This window comes from Schistocerca cancellata, chromosome 1, assembly GCF_023864275.1.
Source record: "Schistocerca cancellata isolate TAMUIC-IGC-003103 chromosome 1, iqSchCanc2.1, whole genome shotgun sequence".
In the NCBI taxonomy this organism is placed as follows: domain Eukaryota; kingdom Metazoa; phylum Arthropoda; class Insecta; order Orthoptera; family Acrididae; genus Schistocerca; species Schistocerca cancellata.
Window position 1 is genome coordinate 343,726,283 of NC_064626.1, and position 18,343 is coordinate 343,744,625.

Here is an 18,343-nt window from a genome sequence, read left to right on the forward strand (position 1 = left end):
ATTGGTTCACTGAAAAGATTGCTCTTTACTCTACTGGTGGAAAAGTGTTATTATTCTGTCGATGAATTCATTGAGGACAGCTTCACAATCGGAACACAGGGATTGTAATAAATTTATTATTTTATGTACATGTGTAGCTGAAACTTAGAAATGTAAAATATAATGTAAACTTTTGTATTTCTCTTAAAAAAGTGAAAAAAGTTTCTTTTGTAAACCTTGACATGTCTCCTGTACATCAAATCAAATGATTTGAAAATTGTATGTAATGAGATGAATAAACCACATAACATAACATAACATAACATAACATAACAGTATTTTCGATTTTGCCTTAATATAAACATCATCAGAAAAATGTTATTGGCCAACATAGTCAGTCACCATTTGAAAACATTGTTAAAGTATAAATTTTTAAGTCAACTCTAAATTAATTTTCATCTTCTAACTTTCTGATGTAGACCTCAAGTTTATTGAGAGCTTTAATATAAAAATAGCTCACATGCCTTTGTTTCTTTTTTTTTTTCATTGAGTATGGAGTGCTGTGTTATTTTGGGTATTGGAAATATGAAAGCTTGAATTTTTCTGAAATTCTGCAAGATGGGCCATGATATAAAAAACACACTTGTGTTTTGCGCACAGTCATATTTTGTGACAAAATATTCTTATTAGTCACTGTCACATTACTGTACTCATAACAATACATAAAATCACCTAAAATGACATGGCTGCAAAAATTTTGACAGGCAAGGAGAAATAGTTTTAATGAGAGAAAGAAGCTTATATTTACTGGTGTTTCAACAATGACTACTGTGCAACTATTAGTTCACTAATGGTACTTTTATTTTTGATAACAGAAAGCAAACATAAACCAGCAAAGAACTGATCTGAATAGAGTCCATAATTCTACTTCCTTTGAAAGAGAAAGAAAATTCTTAGATCAGGGGATAGCATTTGGTGGAATAACTTTTCATTGCAAACAAAGTGTTGAGCTGGGCAGCACAACATTGGCAGGTTAAGATGTTGTGAGCAGAATCAAGACATTTCTGCTTGTTAATCTTCTCTGGTGAAACACAAAGTTTTTCCACAGCTGTATCAGTAGCCCAGTGGTCACTGACAATCCACAAAACCCTGGTATGTGACCATTGTTGACATGTCCCCTCTTGCAAAGCACACTGTGTAGACAGCATTCCTTTATACGCTTTGTGCACAGTCCATGATGCTTTCATCCACAAATACACAGTTCGTCACATTCACATAACCATAGCTACAAATATACAGCGGATAGAATTGTTCTTTTACTTGATGCACACCATAAACAATGTCCACTCTGTTCTTGCAGTTCAAACTCTTGTAACGCCATTGAAAGTCAGGTGCACTGCACAGTTCATTAAAGTATCTACTTTTGAGGCTTGATAGAACATGGAAGACAACAGTTTCACAACCCAAATATCAATGCCAGCAAAGTTCATTCACAAAAAAGCAGTTGTGTTGGTCACAACAAAGTCTTGTTAGTGGTACTTTCACAGTCTGGTTTATTTGGCCCTTTAGTAAGCTGGTGATGACATTACACACCACAGTGATAAAGCGAATTGACATTCTCATAGTTCAGTACCACTGTCCGTAGAATTCTGGGTGCTTTTCATAAAACATAGTATAATTTTCCCATGTATGCTACACAGACACATTGTCCACCATACCTTCCACTACACATCCTCTGTTCGACTATCAATATCACTATCACTGTCCTCTGCCTACAGACGTTATATCATAATTGTAAATTACATAAATCTTTATAAATGTTCTCGACTACATTTTACAGAATTAATAATACACCTTAAAAAAATTTACAAACTTTTCCAGAGTTACAAAGCAAGAAATATATTTATTCATTGGGAAACAAAATAATCACAATTACATCTTTACATTTAAAAACCATAGTAGTACTTTAATTCATCATAATTACATATGCCAGTAGGGACAAAAAAAAAAAAAAAAATAGAAAATGAAAGAAAATCATGGCAAAAAATTTTATGTGCTAATTATCAATGCCTTTACATATGCCCCCCCCCCCCCCATTTTATCATGAGATATTCCCAGGAACTTCTCGAGATAAACTTTCATTGACTTATGTGAGACAACCAACATCATAAAGATAGGTAATGTCTTGGGTATATGTATTGACCTAAAGTATTCAAACTTCTATTCACAATATTTGTCATGAATAATTAGCTACATCATAGAACAGTACAGATCCACTTAAAATAATGAAAATATATTTTACACAATTCATGCAGAATACTGATGACAGCAATCAAGTAAAATAATTTAACAAATGAATATTTGATATAGTGAAGACTAACACAAAGACACGTTAGTTACAGCACAAAAACAAAAAAACACAAAAAAGACTCTGAGATAAACAAATAATTAGAATAAACCTATACAAAACTGCTGCAGATTATTCTTGCTAGATCCTTAACTATTATATACACTACCAGTACTTATCATCACACACTATGGAGTGTCTATGGAAGAATTTCAGGCTTAACATTACTGAGCTCCTGTTCTAACAGCCACATGTACTTAGAAGCACTCAGTTAATAGATTTCTTTGTTATTTGTCACTTTATGTAATTTTTCTCCTTTTTGTCTTATGTCTTTAAGAAGTTAAGCCACAGTCTACTATAACGACTCACATCTGATTGCTCACAGCTGATAACTACTTGTCTCATCACATCATCAAACATGTCACATTTCCAATCAATTTACTCTTTCATTACAAAGTAATTATCTGGATTTAAACAAAAAATTTATGTACTAGTATACAAGAAATTATTCTTGAAACACTTCGCATTTACATATCATAATCAGATCTTTACACCATTTACACTGCAATTTATTTCTCCTGGAAACAGCAAGTGGGCAAATGTATGTATTAGTGGGTAATTTAACAATTGATTTATTTAAGTATATTATTTGTAACCCTCTTGGAATTTGTTATTGCTATGTACATTTCTCAGATTTCCCAATAACTAAATTCCTTCAATGATTTATGATGCGCCATACCATACTGATCAAAAATTCCCACATTTCTAGCTAATTCCTCAAAACCTTTTCTCTTAGTGCTCCCTTTCAAACCTTACTTAACTCTAATCAACCCTTCTGATTACAAAATCGTAAGCTCCCTAATGGCCTTTCTATATAACATCCTCTAACCTTCCTTTTAACTTATTTACCCCTTTCTCCATTTTACTTTATATTATAATCCTCTCTGAATTACTGCTCATCTTTTTCTATCTCTTTCCTCATTAACAATCACCCTCATCTATCCCTTCTGCACTTCTCCATTTCTCTCCATCTCATAATCTTCCTATAATTATCACTCATTTTGTCTTATACATATTTCTTCACTATTACTCTGACCTATTGCTTCTGCACTTCAGTAGTTACTTGTTACATTATCTTGCCATTTCCCATCAAATTTCATGATTTCATCCAGCAATCACTTCTTTCCCTTTCCTCAACACACAACCGCAACCAAATCCTCACCACAACTTCCCTATTTTGCACCCATGTTACCCATCATCAATTTTTCTTATATTCAATTACTATCATTGCACAGCAACTAAAGCTCAAATTCCCTGTTATTACTGTTCAAGCTACATATAAACCAGATTCATTGCCACACCATCATACCATTCCTTGTTTTTGTTAGTACTTTCAAACCTACTACACAAAACTGTTCCCAAATAATTATCTTAGTGATGTTGATATCTCAACCACTCTTCTATCACTAACTAGTTATCTTGTCAACAACAGGAAAAAGGCGACATTTGAGAAGACAATCACATCAGGCAGCAAACATTTAGTCCTCGCTCTGGATAGTTTGACAGGTGAAGAACAGTTTTAACAGATATAAAGAATAGTAGGAGAGTAGGAAGCAGCGCAGAAAATTAAAGAATGAAACAGCACTGTCATAGCTTGGGGCAATATTTACGCCTCTGCACATGTTCACTAAAGAGTAGTGAAACCACTGAGGTAACTCTTCACACCCAATCAACCCCCTGTACTTCCTCCTAGGTCCCAAATCTCGCAAATAAGATTAATTCCCTTCATTACATCCACAGTTTTTATCATCGTTGTTGTTGCCTTATATGATTTTGAATCAACCACATTTTTAAGAGCAAATTTCTTCTTTGCCTGGAGATAAATCAGATAGAATGTATTAGGATGTGGAATACTAGCCACTTCAAAAGATCCTTTGTGCACACTGAAAAATTTTGATAACGCACCATTTATCTCCTTGGACTGCTGATACGTCTTAACCAAAACCAGGTCTCCTACTTTAATAACTACCCTCTTTATCCTCTCATCATGCCTTTTCTTCCCCTCCTATAACTTCTTTCCCACTAATCCTCTCATTACTGCATGAATGCATCAGCCTAAATTTCTTGAAAAATATGGGATCTCTGTGATCATTATAAATTATAGTTTTATTTCGCCATAGATAAACTCTGAATTTTATTGAAACCCCAAACAATCGCTAAGGCTTTACATTCAGTTATAGTACAATTTCTGCCACATTTAGTAAATGATCTGGTTGAAAGAGCAATTGTCCTATGATCTTTCTTCTCATTATCTCTGAAATTCTGAAACAATTCCACTCCGATACCATATCCACTGGAATCAGTCCCTAAACAAAAAAGTCGTCTGAGATCAGGATGGTGTAAAATTCTACTTTCTTTCAAAGCCTCCTTAAGGTGATTAAAAGCTTTCTCACATTCATCTGTCCCAACAAAAGGTACCTTAGGACTCAATAACTTATTCAAACATGGATTTTTGAACACCTAAGAAGACATTGTGAATTGTGTTTTATTCATCTCATGATGTGCACTTGCAGTCAATTTGGTTTGTGTACAGGAGACATGTCAAAAATTTATAATACAGTTACAATGATTTTAACAATAATAAATAATAGCACTACAATAAATTATAACACTATAAGTAAATTTCTTGGGAAGTGTAACACATTGTATCCAGCTCAAAGTTCCAGTTTGTCCTGCATACATTCATCCATTGAGTAACAACACTTCACTGTCAGTATCCCATATAGTTTTCTTTTAAGTGAACCTAAATTCATCTGCATCAAATTGTTCCCATTTAATTTATTACAAATTGTCATTCCCATGTATTGAGGTCCCTGGTCACACAGTCTGAGGCAGCGGGTGGAGAGCATAAAATTCTCTTTGTTTCTAATATTATATGAATGGACAAAATAGTTTCCCCTCAAGTAATTCACATGAGGTGTACAAAAATATAATTATCTCATATCTGTATAAGATTGGCAGAGTTAAAATTTTAAGTTTTCTAAATAATGGTCGATATGGTTCTTTGTGATTTGCAATGCACATATTTTGAATGATTTTTTTCTGTATTTTTAGTATCTGCACTATGTTTGTCGAGTTACCTCAAAAACCAATACCATCCCTAATAATGGATTTAAAGTAGCTTGTATATGCCAATGTGTCCATATCAGTTGCAGGTGATAATATTTGCATTGCAAACGCAAAGCTGCTCAGTTTGTTTGCTCAGTATTCAATGTGTGCCTGCAAGCTCAAATATTTATCTACATTTAAACCTAAGACTTTGACTGAGTCATCTTCTCCTGTATCTTGGTTGTTATGTACAATCTTAATCCACTCACAGTTTGACTGTTTGGTGTTGAACTGCATCATGTGGGTCTTAGATATGTCTAGATTCAAGCCATTTAGCTGAAACCAAGTTTCTACGGTACTGAGGGTTCTGATCACAGATTTGGGAATTTTTTCTGAATCCTAATCTTCAACTAAGATAGAAGTATCACCTGCAAACAGAAGCAATGGGGAGCTAATATTTAATGGTAAATCATTAACAATTGGGTCTAATATGTAGCCTCTTGGAATACACAGAGATATTTTTTTCCAGTTATAAAAACTGTCTGGGCCATTTGAAGAAATGCTAACTCTTTGCTTTCTGTTTGATAAGTAGGATTAACAATATGGGCCATTTGAAGAAATGCCATCTCTTTGCTTTCTCTTTGACAAATAGGATTTGTAGGGCACTGCCGCTAATGCCATACTTCTCAAGTTTGTAAGCAAGCAATACATTGTTTACAGAATCAAATGCCTTTGTGAGGTTGCAGAAAATTACTGCCACCTTATTTCTCTTGTCTAATTTTTTTTTTATTTTTTATTTATTTATTTATTTATTTATTTATTTTTTTTTTGTATTGAGCACCCGTTTTATCATGTACAATGATATGGGATTTGTCATGCACTTATTTTCTCAATGAAACTGTTTACTGCATCTATGGTGTTTTTCCCCTGCTGAAAACCAAATTGACTGTTTAGAATAACAGAATGTTTTGCAATGAAGTTTTGGATTTGTGCAACAGCCAGTTTTTCAAATATTTTAGATAGAACTGGCAGAATCGTGACAGGATCATAGTTTCCCATGAGTTCTCTGTACCCCTTCTTGAAGAGTGGTTTGACTCCAGCATATTTCAGTACCTCTGGGAAACAGTCCTCTTCAAAACATTTATTTATTATTTGAGCTAGTGGGTTTGCAGTTCTATTGTGTACCACTTTAATAACTTTGGTGGGTATTCCATCATAACTTGCAGATATTTTGTTTCTTAATGTTAGAATAGCATTTCTACATCCTACACAGAAACTTTGAAGAATTTTGTGAAGTTTTCAGAATTTTCACGGAGGCCAAGGGATTTACTTTGTTGTGATAATCTGTTATTGTGATAATCTGTTGTGATAATCAGACTTAGATACATTTATAAGGAATTCATTACAGCACTCTGGTATTTAAGATGGACTTGCCTTTGATGCCAGTTTTTGAAATTTCTTGGTTACAGGCTTTAACGCATAACTCAGATTTAATGACTGACCATACAGCCTTTGTCTTATTTTTATGATTTAAAATTAACATGTTATTTGCCAATTGTTTTGCTGCCCTGTCAGCTCTTTTAAATATGGTTTTATAGAGTCTAACGTATTTAATGAAATCAATATCTTTATTATATTTTAGTTCTGTGTGTAGTTGCCTTTTCCTTGCACTGGAAGTTCTTATGTCCTGAGTAATCCACTTTAATTTATTTGTTATTTTAGTGCTGCAGAGTCTAGGTAGAAATGGTGCATAAGACACCAAGAAAACTATTTAGGAATTTCTCAAAGTTTTCAACTCCTAAATTACAATGATCAAAAGGCTGTGTTTTCCCTTTTAGCTTCTCAGTAAATGTTTGCAAGCTTTTTTGCTAAAGTTTCTGCTCATATGGGTTCTCATACATGAAATGTTCCTGTCTGTCTGTAGCAGCTCAATGAACAATGTAAAATGATCTGAAAAGCCTAGATCTAGATAAAATTTATGCACATCTTCATATACATAATTAGTTAGAACATTGTCAGTACATGTTGCTGATTGCCCATTGTCTCTGGGAGCTTCAAAGAAATTCAATTTGAAACCATATTTCTTTACTAAGCCAGTAAATTTTGAGGTGTAGCTACTATCACATGTGACATCAATATTAAAAACAGTAGCTGTTACAATTTCTTTCCTTTTTCTCTACAAAGGTCTTCTAGCATAATTTGAAGCTTAGGTAAGAACAGTTCTGTTATTGAAATCCCTGGAATTCTGTACACTGAGATTATTATAACATTTGCAAGTGAGTCCACTATTTCTACACAACAGTTCTCAAACATACATTCTTCATTTAAATAATTAAAACAATTTTGGTTTCGTAATTTATATCACTATGTAGAAGTATACATGAGCCTCCATGTGACTTGTTTCTTTTGCAAAAGTTACTTGCTAATCTGAAGTTCCCTATTTTGTTTAGAATTTTAATTGTGTCCTCAATAAACTAGTGTTCATTTAAACAAACTACTCTAATATTTCCACATTCTGACAGAATGATTTCCAATTCGTCTGTTTTGGAGCTTTTGTTATTTGAAGCGTCAGTGTTTAAACCATTTATAGTCCAGTGGATAACATATCTGCTTTGACTACTAGTTATGGGCCTTAGCACATTTCTTGCCAGATAATGGTTAGGTTTTGTCTTTCTTAATCCTATACAAGTTTTTTCACCCCCATCACTACTTATCAGTTTCCATTATTTTTTATGACCTGGCAAGTATCTATGAACATCTTACTGAGTATTTTTGAGCCCAACCTATTCAGATGTAGACCATCTTTGACAAGACACTTTGCTCTTAGAAATTTGTTGGGATCAATGAAAAAAAAATGGTTCAAATGGCTCTGAGCACTATGGGACTTAACAGCTGTGGTCATCAGTCCCCTAGAACTTAGAACTACTTAAACCTAACTAACCTAAGGAGATCACACACATCCATGCCCGAGGCAGGATTCGAACCTGCGACCGTAGCAGTCGCGCGGTTCCGGACTGCGCGCCTAGAACCGCGAGACCACCGCGGCCAGCTCAATGAAAACAACTCCTAGTTTATTGCGCTGTTCTTTAATATTGCCATTTATTCTCTGCACATAGCTGTCACTCACAGATCTCATGTATGCAATGCCACTTATTATTATTCTGGAATCCGAGTAGAGTCCTCTGGCCATGCAGATGAGGTTCCTTTTGTGGTTTTCAATTTCTTCCTCTCTGTTGTTTTGAAATGAATTTGTTCCCACATGGGTAAACAAAAATACGTTTTGGATTTCTGTTATGTTTAGGTGTGTATGCAATTGATGCGTCCTGGTTCCTGGTAGAACGTCAATTTCAGAGTTTGGAACAACCATGTTTCCAACAGTGTTTCAGCTATAATAAAGAATTCACAATCTGTCTTTTTTGTGTGTTACTCTGGTCCATTTACATTTCTGTAGAAATTACACAAATCTGGAAAAGACTTCAACTGCTTATGATACTTGGGAGATGGGAGATGAACATTCCTTAATTTCTTTCATCTTTTCAGAGTCGACTTTGACACCAGTGGTGGATAGGATTCTACCTAAGAATTTTATCTCCTTTCTTATGAATTCACATTTCTTAGGTCTCAGGATCATGCCTCCTTTCCTCAAAGCCTGAAATACCTCATTCAATAAGTTACAATGCTATTCCCAAGTTTCTGTGGCAACTAATAGGTCATCCACACACACAGTTATTTTGGAACTTAGCTCTGGTCCTAAGACTTGGTCAAGAGCTCATATGAACACTGACATACTAATGTTCACACCAAAAGGAACTACAGTAATTTGGTAACATTTTCCATTCATCGAGAATTCAGTATACTTCCTATATTCGTTTGGAAGTGTAATTTGCCAGTAGCCAATTATCAGATCCAGGCTGGTCATATAATTCATATTAGAATATTTTTGCAATATTCTGGACCATCAGTTTCTCTGATCACTATAGTATTCAACATTCTAGCATCTATGACCAGACCCACACTGCCATCCTTTTCCCCCACTACTATCAATGGGGTATTATAGTCACTCTTACTCCTCTCTATGACACCACACTCTACCATACTCTCAAATTCCTTATATACTGCTTCCCTCGATGCAAATGGTATAGGAAAAAGTTTTCTTGCAAAAGGCTCACGTAGTTTCACATCTAATTTGCACCCAAAATTCTTAACTTTACCTGGCTTGCCTGAAAATATGTCTCTGTTTATCCACAAAACTCCTCTTAACTCCTCTTTCTGGTTCTCACTTAACCCTTCTACTTTGCCCATTTGGACCTTCAATTCTTCAGGTATTTCTTTTTCATCTTCATTTTTATCATAATCTAAGTTCAGTTCTAAATCTCCAACATCAACTCCTACTGGCATCACTCTCACTTTCAACTGCCCTACTAGATTATTTGCATCTGTTATCATACCATCAAAATTCACATTTGTTTCTGATCCTTCACTCTCAAAACTGATGAAACTATCACCACAATTGATCTCTTCTTTGCAATCCATTAACCAGTCCATGCCCAGGATAATATTAACACTCAAGGTAGGCACCACAAAAAAATGTGTACCAAATTTATACCACCAAGTTCAAATTCTAAAATAACCTGAAGTTTAACAACTTTACTCAGTTTACCTGTAACATCAATTATTTTCATTTCTAATACTGGAACATCCATTACCTCATTATAATCCTTACACAATTATAAAATTCTTCAGCTAATGCACTAATTTCACAAACAGCGTCTAAAAGTGCTTTCTTTTCTCTACCATAGACTCTTATTTTTACAAAAGGTGCCCAGATTTAGTATCATCAAGATCCATTTCCTCATGTCTCAATATTGCTATGTTCCCCATCTCCACAACCTAACTGTGGATTTTCCACCTTTCCCAACTCTTTCTGAACTGCACAGAATGCACAGAAACCTCTTTCTTCCATATTGCATCCCTTTATTCTTACCAGTGATGAGGAGACTAAATTCTTCCTCCATATTTTCAGTGACATTGTGGTTCAAAGAATTTGTAGAAGTCTCTCCACCAATAACATTAGAAATTTGCCCTCCTTCATTACCATTTTCCTGCAAACTACCAAGTAAAAGAAATGTATGGCTTCTTCATCACTACAACTACTCTCACTGTCTCCTTCTTCTTCACTCCCAACACTTTAAATTTATATTATATTATCTTCCCTTTTACCTCCACGCATTTCTTCATATTCTCTTATATCATAAGGGCAAACATCTCCATACAATAACCTACTGACTCCTCATTACGCCTTTCTAACTTCAGGCACTATCTCTTCAATCACCAAGTTCTGACTTCTACACCTTCTATCACCTCCACTAGCATTACTAGTATCATTCCAAAATACTAAACACCTTGCCTCGTTGTGGCAACATGCCATATTATTGGGTCCCAATATGTGAGCTGCCCCAGGATGGGTCCTCACTGTTGTGGGATATTGTTTCCCAGATGAAATTCTCCCCTTCTTTCCTGACCTCTGCTGTTACCCCTAAAACTTCCTCTACCTCTTCCTCCTCTACCTCACACATTTATTTCATTCACTCTGTTAGTCTGTTCTCTGTTTTCCTGGTTCCAGTCAATGTGTCTGTTTTGATGAAATGAACAATTTGTCTGCCATCTGTATATATCCTTCTCTCTATTCAGAAAATCTTTCAAATTATTATTATACCTATGAATCCAGGCTTTTTGTTTGGGGTAGTTTCCCCATTAAAATCTCGATTGTATCCCTATCACTTCAAGCACCATCCAAATGTTTCAGTTTATTGATCCACCTCTCACAGTACTCTGGCATATTCTATCTATTCCTCCTATCGTACCATGGACTTTCTTAAAGGCTTCAATAACATCACTTTGTTTCTCTTTCGACCAGTACTCAACCAGAAAAGCTGACTCAAATTCCTCAAAAGTTTCATATTTATCAGGTGCATCAGTTCCCCAATCCAAACTTTCACATTTTAGACAAGCACTAGCCCTCCTCAATTTATCTTTCTCTATCCACTCTACAGTAAATTGACATTTTAGACAGTTTATAAAAGACACAGGATGCACATTACCCCTAGGGTCAAACATTATATTATGAAAACTACTACCATCTCCCATATGCACTACTAACAGATGAAGCTGTACAATTCCTATCTTGTTCTGTCCTTTCTATAGTCCCCACTCTATTTTCTGTCACAGTAGTAGTCTAATTAATTTGTTCCACTTCTGCCTCAGTCTTGGCTATATTCTTTGAAAATTTTCTCACAATGCCCTTTCACTTCAGTTCTCCCTTGTTTACTCTCATTAGCTTGGGCTTCAACATTTTTATCGAAGCATTCTACCTTTCCATTTACCTACTCTTCAGTTTATTTTTATTAGTCCTGTAACTCAAATACTGTTTCCTTAAATGTCTCTTTGACATCACCTTTGAACTTTGCAAAATCTTTACCTAAATCTAACTTGACCTCAGACACTTTACTTTCTACCCCCTCTTCCAGTTTCTTCTTGAAGTATTTCAATCTTGACTGAATTTTTTACCTGATTGTTTCAATCCCTCTTTCATTTCCCCCTGCCCTTTCCTTTACATCCTTTATTTCATTCTGCCTTTTATCAGTTCCGTCTTTGATTTCTTTCTATAAACCTTCTTTCGTTTCTTTCATCTCTCATTGCCCCTTTTCCATTTCTTCTTTGATTTCTTTCACCTCATCCCTCATTTATTTCTGCTCTTTATCCTTTTGTCTTTCTTTCATTCTTTTCACTTCTGCTAGCAGGAATGACAACATACTTTCTTCTGGCTTCAACATAAACTAATCACTTGGCAAGCAATTAAATGTCTGGGAGAGCATGTACCACCTCAAATGCTGCTAGGTACCTCCACAGGAAATGTCACTAAGAAGAATGTCTGCTGCAGCATAGATTTTTGAGAAAAACCCCTGCTTGGCAAAGGGGTGAGCACAAGATATACTACTGCTCAATGCTATGTGGTCTGCAATTCTTTGTACACTGGTTGATGTGTCGTCTGCTTGGTGCTAGCCCATCTGTAACAGGAGGTGGGTGGCACATGCAAAAATGGATTTGCATGTTGCTACACAGTTCCCCCCACCTCCGTATCAAGAGGTGATGGTTGACTATCAAGATGGTGACTGCAGCCAGTGTTGATGAGTGCTCTGAGAAGCAGGCGACTGTGGATGTGGTTGGTGTAATATGTGACGGGCCCAGGAAGATAATCTTGTGCTGTGTGTGGTGGCCTGCTGACACCAAGGAGGTCATACAAGGCAGGTAACACACCACGCTGCCCATGCACATGATATACCACACATCATCATGTGCCGGTGCCACAGACTATTCTAACCTCCTGGCTGAAGTGTGGGTCATGCATGGGCTTGGGTTGGTGTCACAGTTAGTGATCCATCACTTTGTGGTGGGTGCTGTGATGACCTCGTGCCCTTGGGAAAATAATTATCAAAATCTGAAATGTGAAGTCATCCAAAATTGTAGTTGGAAAACCAAACTACTTGTTACACATCTCAATTGGTTACAATCATACTTTATTTATGAACTGAAAAACTTAATGTTTATGAGAAACTGCTCTGTAAACACTCCCCACGTGTTTTGACAACTGACATATATGATTCGCACTCACAGGAGGAAATGCACCAGTGGTCAAATAGCAGCTTTTATGTTATTGGTCAGCTCTCAGGCAATTATGGTGGTCTCCATAATTTACACACACAGCCATATTGCACGACAAAATACTCTTATTAGTCACTATCACATTGCTGTACTCATAAAAATACATAAAATCTCCTAACATAATATGGTGGCATCAGTTTTGACATTCAAGGAGAAACAGTTCTAATGGTGGAAGAAGTTTATATTTACTGGTGTATATCTTTGTTGCATACAAAGCATTGAGCTGGACAGCATGATATTGGTGGGTTATGATGTGTTGAGCAGGACATAGGCAGTTCTGCTTGTTAATCTTCTCTGGCAAACACGAACAAAGTTTCTGGACAGCTGTATCAGTAACCCAGTGGCAATTAACAGACCATAGCACACTGGTATGTGACCATTGTTGACATTTCACCTCTTGCAAAGCACATTACATAGAGAGCATTCGGTTATACACTTTGTCCACTGCCCGTGATACTTTCATCAATAAATACGCAATTCATCACATTCATATAGCTATAGCCACAAATATACAGTTCATAGCTGGCTGTGGTGGCCGTGTGGTTCTAGACATTTCAGTCTGGAACTGCGGGACTGCCACGGTCGCAGGTTCGAATCCTGCCTCAGGCATGGACGTGTGTGAGGTCCTTTGGTTAGTTAGGTTTAAGTAATTCTAAGTTCTAGGGGGCTGATGACCTAAGATGTTAAGTCCCATAGTGCTCAGAGCCATTTGAACACAGTTCAAAGAATGTTCTTTTACATGATGCACACTGTAAACAATGTCCACTCTGTTCTTGCAGTTCAAACTTCAACAATATCATTGAAAGTCAGATACACTGCACAGTTCATTAAAGTCTCCACTTTCACAGCTTGATAGAACATGAAAGACAACAGTTCCACCACCCAAATATCAATGCCATCAAAGTTCATCTGCATAAAAGCACTGTCCGTGTCGGTCACAATAAAGTCTTGTTAGCGGCACTTTCATAGTCAGGTTTCTTAGCTCCTAAAGTTCTCTGGCGATGGCGTTACATACCACAGAGGTAAAGTGAATTGACCTTCTCATAGTTCAGTATCACTGTACATACAATACTGGTTGCTTTTCATAAAAACATAATATCTTTTTCCCATGCATGCTTCACAGATACATCATCCATCATACCTTCTGCTATGCATCCTCTGTTCGACTACCGATATAGCTATCAGTGTCCCCTGCCTACAGATGTTATATCATTATTGTAAATTACATAAATCTTTATAAATGTTCTTGACTACATTTTTCACAATTAATAATATACCTTAAAAGAAATTTACAAACTCTTCCACAGTTACAAAACAAGAAACATATTTATCCACTGGTAAATGAAATAATTACAATTACGAGGGCAGTTCAATAAGTAATGCAACACATTTTTTTTCTCGGCCAATTTTGGTTGAAAAAACCGGAAATTTCTTGTGGAATATTTTCAAACATTCCCGCTTCGTCTCGTATAGTTTCATTGACTTCCGACAGGTGGCAGCGCTGTACGGAGCTGTTAAAATGGCGTCTGTAACGGATGTGCGTTGCAAACAATGGGCAGTGATCAAGTTTCTTTTGGCGGAAAACCAGGGCATCTCTACAGCCCCGATCTCGCACCGTCGGATTTCCATACGTTTGGCCCAATGAAGGACGCAATCCGTGGGAGGCACTACGTGGATGATGAAGAAGTTATTGATGCAGTACGGCGTTGGCTCTGACATCGACCAGTGGAATGGTACCGTGCAGGCATACAGGCCCCCATTTCAAGGTGGCGTAAGGCCATAGCATTGAATGGAGGTTACGTTGAAAAATAGTGATTGGGGAATAACCTGGTGTATTTCAATGCTGAATAAAACAACCCCTGTTTCAGAAAAAAAATGTGTTGCATTACTTATTGAACTGCCCTCGTACATCTTTACATTTAAATACCAGAGCAATATTTTCTGTCATCATAATTACTTCTGCCAGTAGGAACAAAAAGAAAAAAAAGGTAGAAAATGAACAAAAGTCATGGCAAAAAATTTTATGTGTAATTAGAAATGCCTTCACGAGGTGGCAAGGGGTGGAACTGCAAAACATTATTCTGTATGTTGCAAGAGATTGGAAACAGCCAAAGTATGCCATTCTTGCACCCTCTTATGTACAAACATTTGTAATAATCCTAAGAAACACACAGGCTGAAATGTGGGTGTATGGTGTGCAAATTGGCAACTGGCCCTAAATAATGAAATGTGTGAGGGCATCAAAATGAGTGCTAAAAAGAATCTGTTAATCTTTGATTACACAATAAATCAATCAATGTAAAGACTGCAAATTAAATTAAATATCTAGGAATTACAGTTACGAAAACTTAAATTGGAAAGAACATATAGAAAATGATGTGGGGAAGGGGAACCAAAGACTGTGATGTATTGGCAGAACACTTTGAAGCTGCAACAGATCTACTAAAGAGACTGCTACACTGGTGTGCAATGAATGGTTTCAGTAACTCACTAAAATAACTGAAGTTATTTTCACATAGCACAATAGAAAAGAAGTGCATAGTACAATGTTACTTATTTTATGTACCACATTATGCTTTATTATTCTGTGTTGTTATGGCTGCTATTCTAAACAAATCTGTGTCTTCCTTCTATTATTTCCAGTTTTAGTAATAGTATTCACTTCGTATTCAAGTTCAGTTGTTGGCGTGGTATATTGTAATCCGTGTTATCTTTTGTGTGTGAATCACCAGGCTTAAGAGTGAAGGGTCTGCGTTTTGTTCTTGTCCAACCGGAAATGAAAGACATCCTACCCACAGTACTTCCTAATCTCTCCTAAAGTGGTACTCTGCCACCCTCCCAGCATACACAACTACTGGTCCAGCCTTATGTGACAATCTTTCCCAACCCCTTGCTGCAGAGCTCATATCCCTGTGGAAGACCTTGGCACCAGACCTGCACAGTTCACCCACCCAGCACGTCCTACTCCAGTCCTGTCACAGGCTTACCTTATGCCACCAGAGGCAGGATCACATGTGAAGGCAGCCATGTCATATACCAGCTATGTTGCAACTTCTGCACATCATTTTATGTGAGAATGACCTCCAATCAGCCGTTCATCAGACTGAATGGCCACTGCAAAGCTGTGGCTAAGAACACGATTACCATCCAGCAGTGCAACATGCAGCTGGGCACAACATGCTCGAGTTCAATTGCTGCTTCACAACCCATGTCACCTGTTTCATTCCCTCGTGTCCCCAGCTTTTATGGACTACAAAGATGGGGGCCATCCTTGCAACACATCCTTCACTCCTGCAGTCCTCTTTGCTTCAACCTATACTAGCCCACTTTGCCCATACCCTCTACCCAACAGACACCCTGACCTCATCCTATCATCCCCACTTTCATTCCACACTTTCATTTTATCATGAACTCACCAGCTCTGGTGCCCATGTCTTACATTCCTGATTCTTGTCTCATACAACAGCTTTTAGCTGGCCCTACCCCCTGCTGCATTTCTATCCCACACAGCTGTTCCCTCTGAGCCACTGATCACCACTTCCCAACACCTCCTTGCACTTCCAGCCTCTTTCTCCCTCTAATAACACCTCCTGACACAACCAATACAGTTCACCTGCCCAACTGTGATCCCAGCACTGTGTGTCCAGCTGGCACAATATAAGATGTGTGTGTGTGTGTGTGTGTGTGTGTGTGTGTGTGTGTGTGTCCCTTACAGAGGCTCGCACCAAGAACAAAATTATCCAAGAAATTGATGTACAGCTTGTAACATTAATTGTCCAATAAAGTATGCTGTAAAGCCAAGACTAATAAACTAAGACTCTCACTTTGAAATTCATAGAAAGTAGATCTGAAATTATAGTTATAAAACTGTCTACATCTTTGAAGGTCCAGTTAGAGTATGTTTCTCATTTCATGCATATGTGAAAGAAACTGCTTAGTTGCTCAAATTAAAATGTGCTCTTTATGTGTGCGTACTATCTGGCACCATTCAGCCATTCATAGGAATGAGAAATAACCATAAGCATGGCTAATCAAGATAATTATTTTCTCAAAACACAAAACATTCTGAAACTAATAAAGAAAAAGTTTGCACCTACTTTCTAAGATCAAAACTGGATAAATAGTGTGTGCTTCCTCCATAACATAAGGGATGATCAAAAAATTTCTGTTTGAGTATGCATAACTTACTGGGTAAGTTAACAGTATGGCTTTAGGGTGTGGCATTTTTGTAACCAGAAATGGTCCCTCATACAATTAGTAGAATTTGCTTATGGCTTTCTAACTTTTAATGCTTTTCTTTATGATTTTAACTAAAACCAAGTCTCCTGTATGGTACTGTATTAGAGTACCTCTCTTCACACTTTCTTCCCTGTCTCTGCTCCCCTTGTTAGCAATTCATTGATATTATTATATGACTCGATATTATTATTTTCTTCTTGCCATTCAAGCCGTCTGAGAATCTGATCTCCTTCTACTCATCCTTCTACTATTTCCATTGGAGAGACTTTCATTGTAGCTAATTCAATCGCTTTCCAAATTCTATTACTAGTTTTGTCCACCTTCAATGTCTTTTCACACAATAGGTCTGGCACAGCCTACCTAGCTCATACATGACTCTTTCAGAATGATTGATTTGTGGAAGGTATCTCCATTCTAAAATATGATCTATGTTTTCCCAAGCTAGAAATTTGTTGAACTATTTGGCCAAGAACAGCATCCCATTTATGGACTATAGATTCTTAGTTTTACAACATCTTTTTAAATAATGATCTCTTGATTTAATATTCATACTATTTGTTATTGCTCTTTTAAGTGGGTATAGTTTAACGAAGTTACAGCAGCAGTCGAACATAACAAAAATTTATTCCATTCCTCCCTGGCACACAGGTACTAGACCATAAACATCCACTGCCAATAACTACCATAACTTTCTCATAATAATGGGATATGGCATTGTGTGTGCTCCATTAGTTTTCACTTTAACTTTTTGATGAATCTCTTAACATTTTAATAATTTCTTTATTTGGTGACTTACAGATCCAAAGTAATAATACTTATTCATCTGCATGACACATTTTTGGATTAAAAGATGTGTAACTTATATATACATACCAAGTTACTAATTTTCTGCTGTCTTGTGTTATACATAGTGACAGTTTCAGTTTATTCTGTAGAATAAGATTTCCT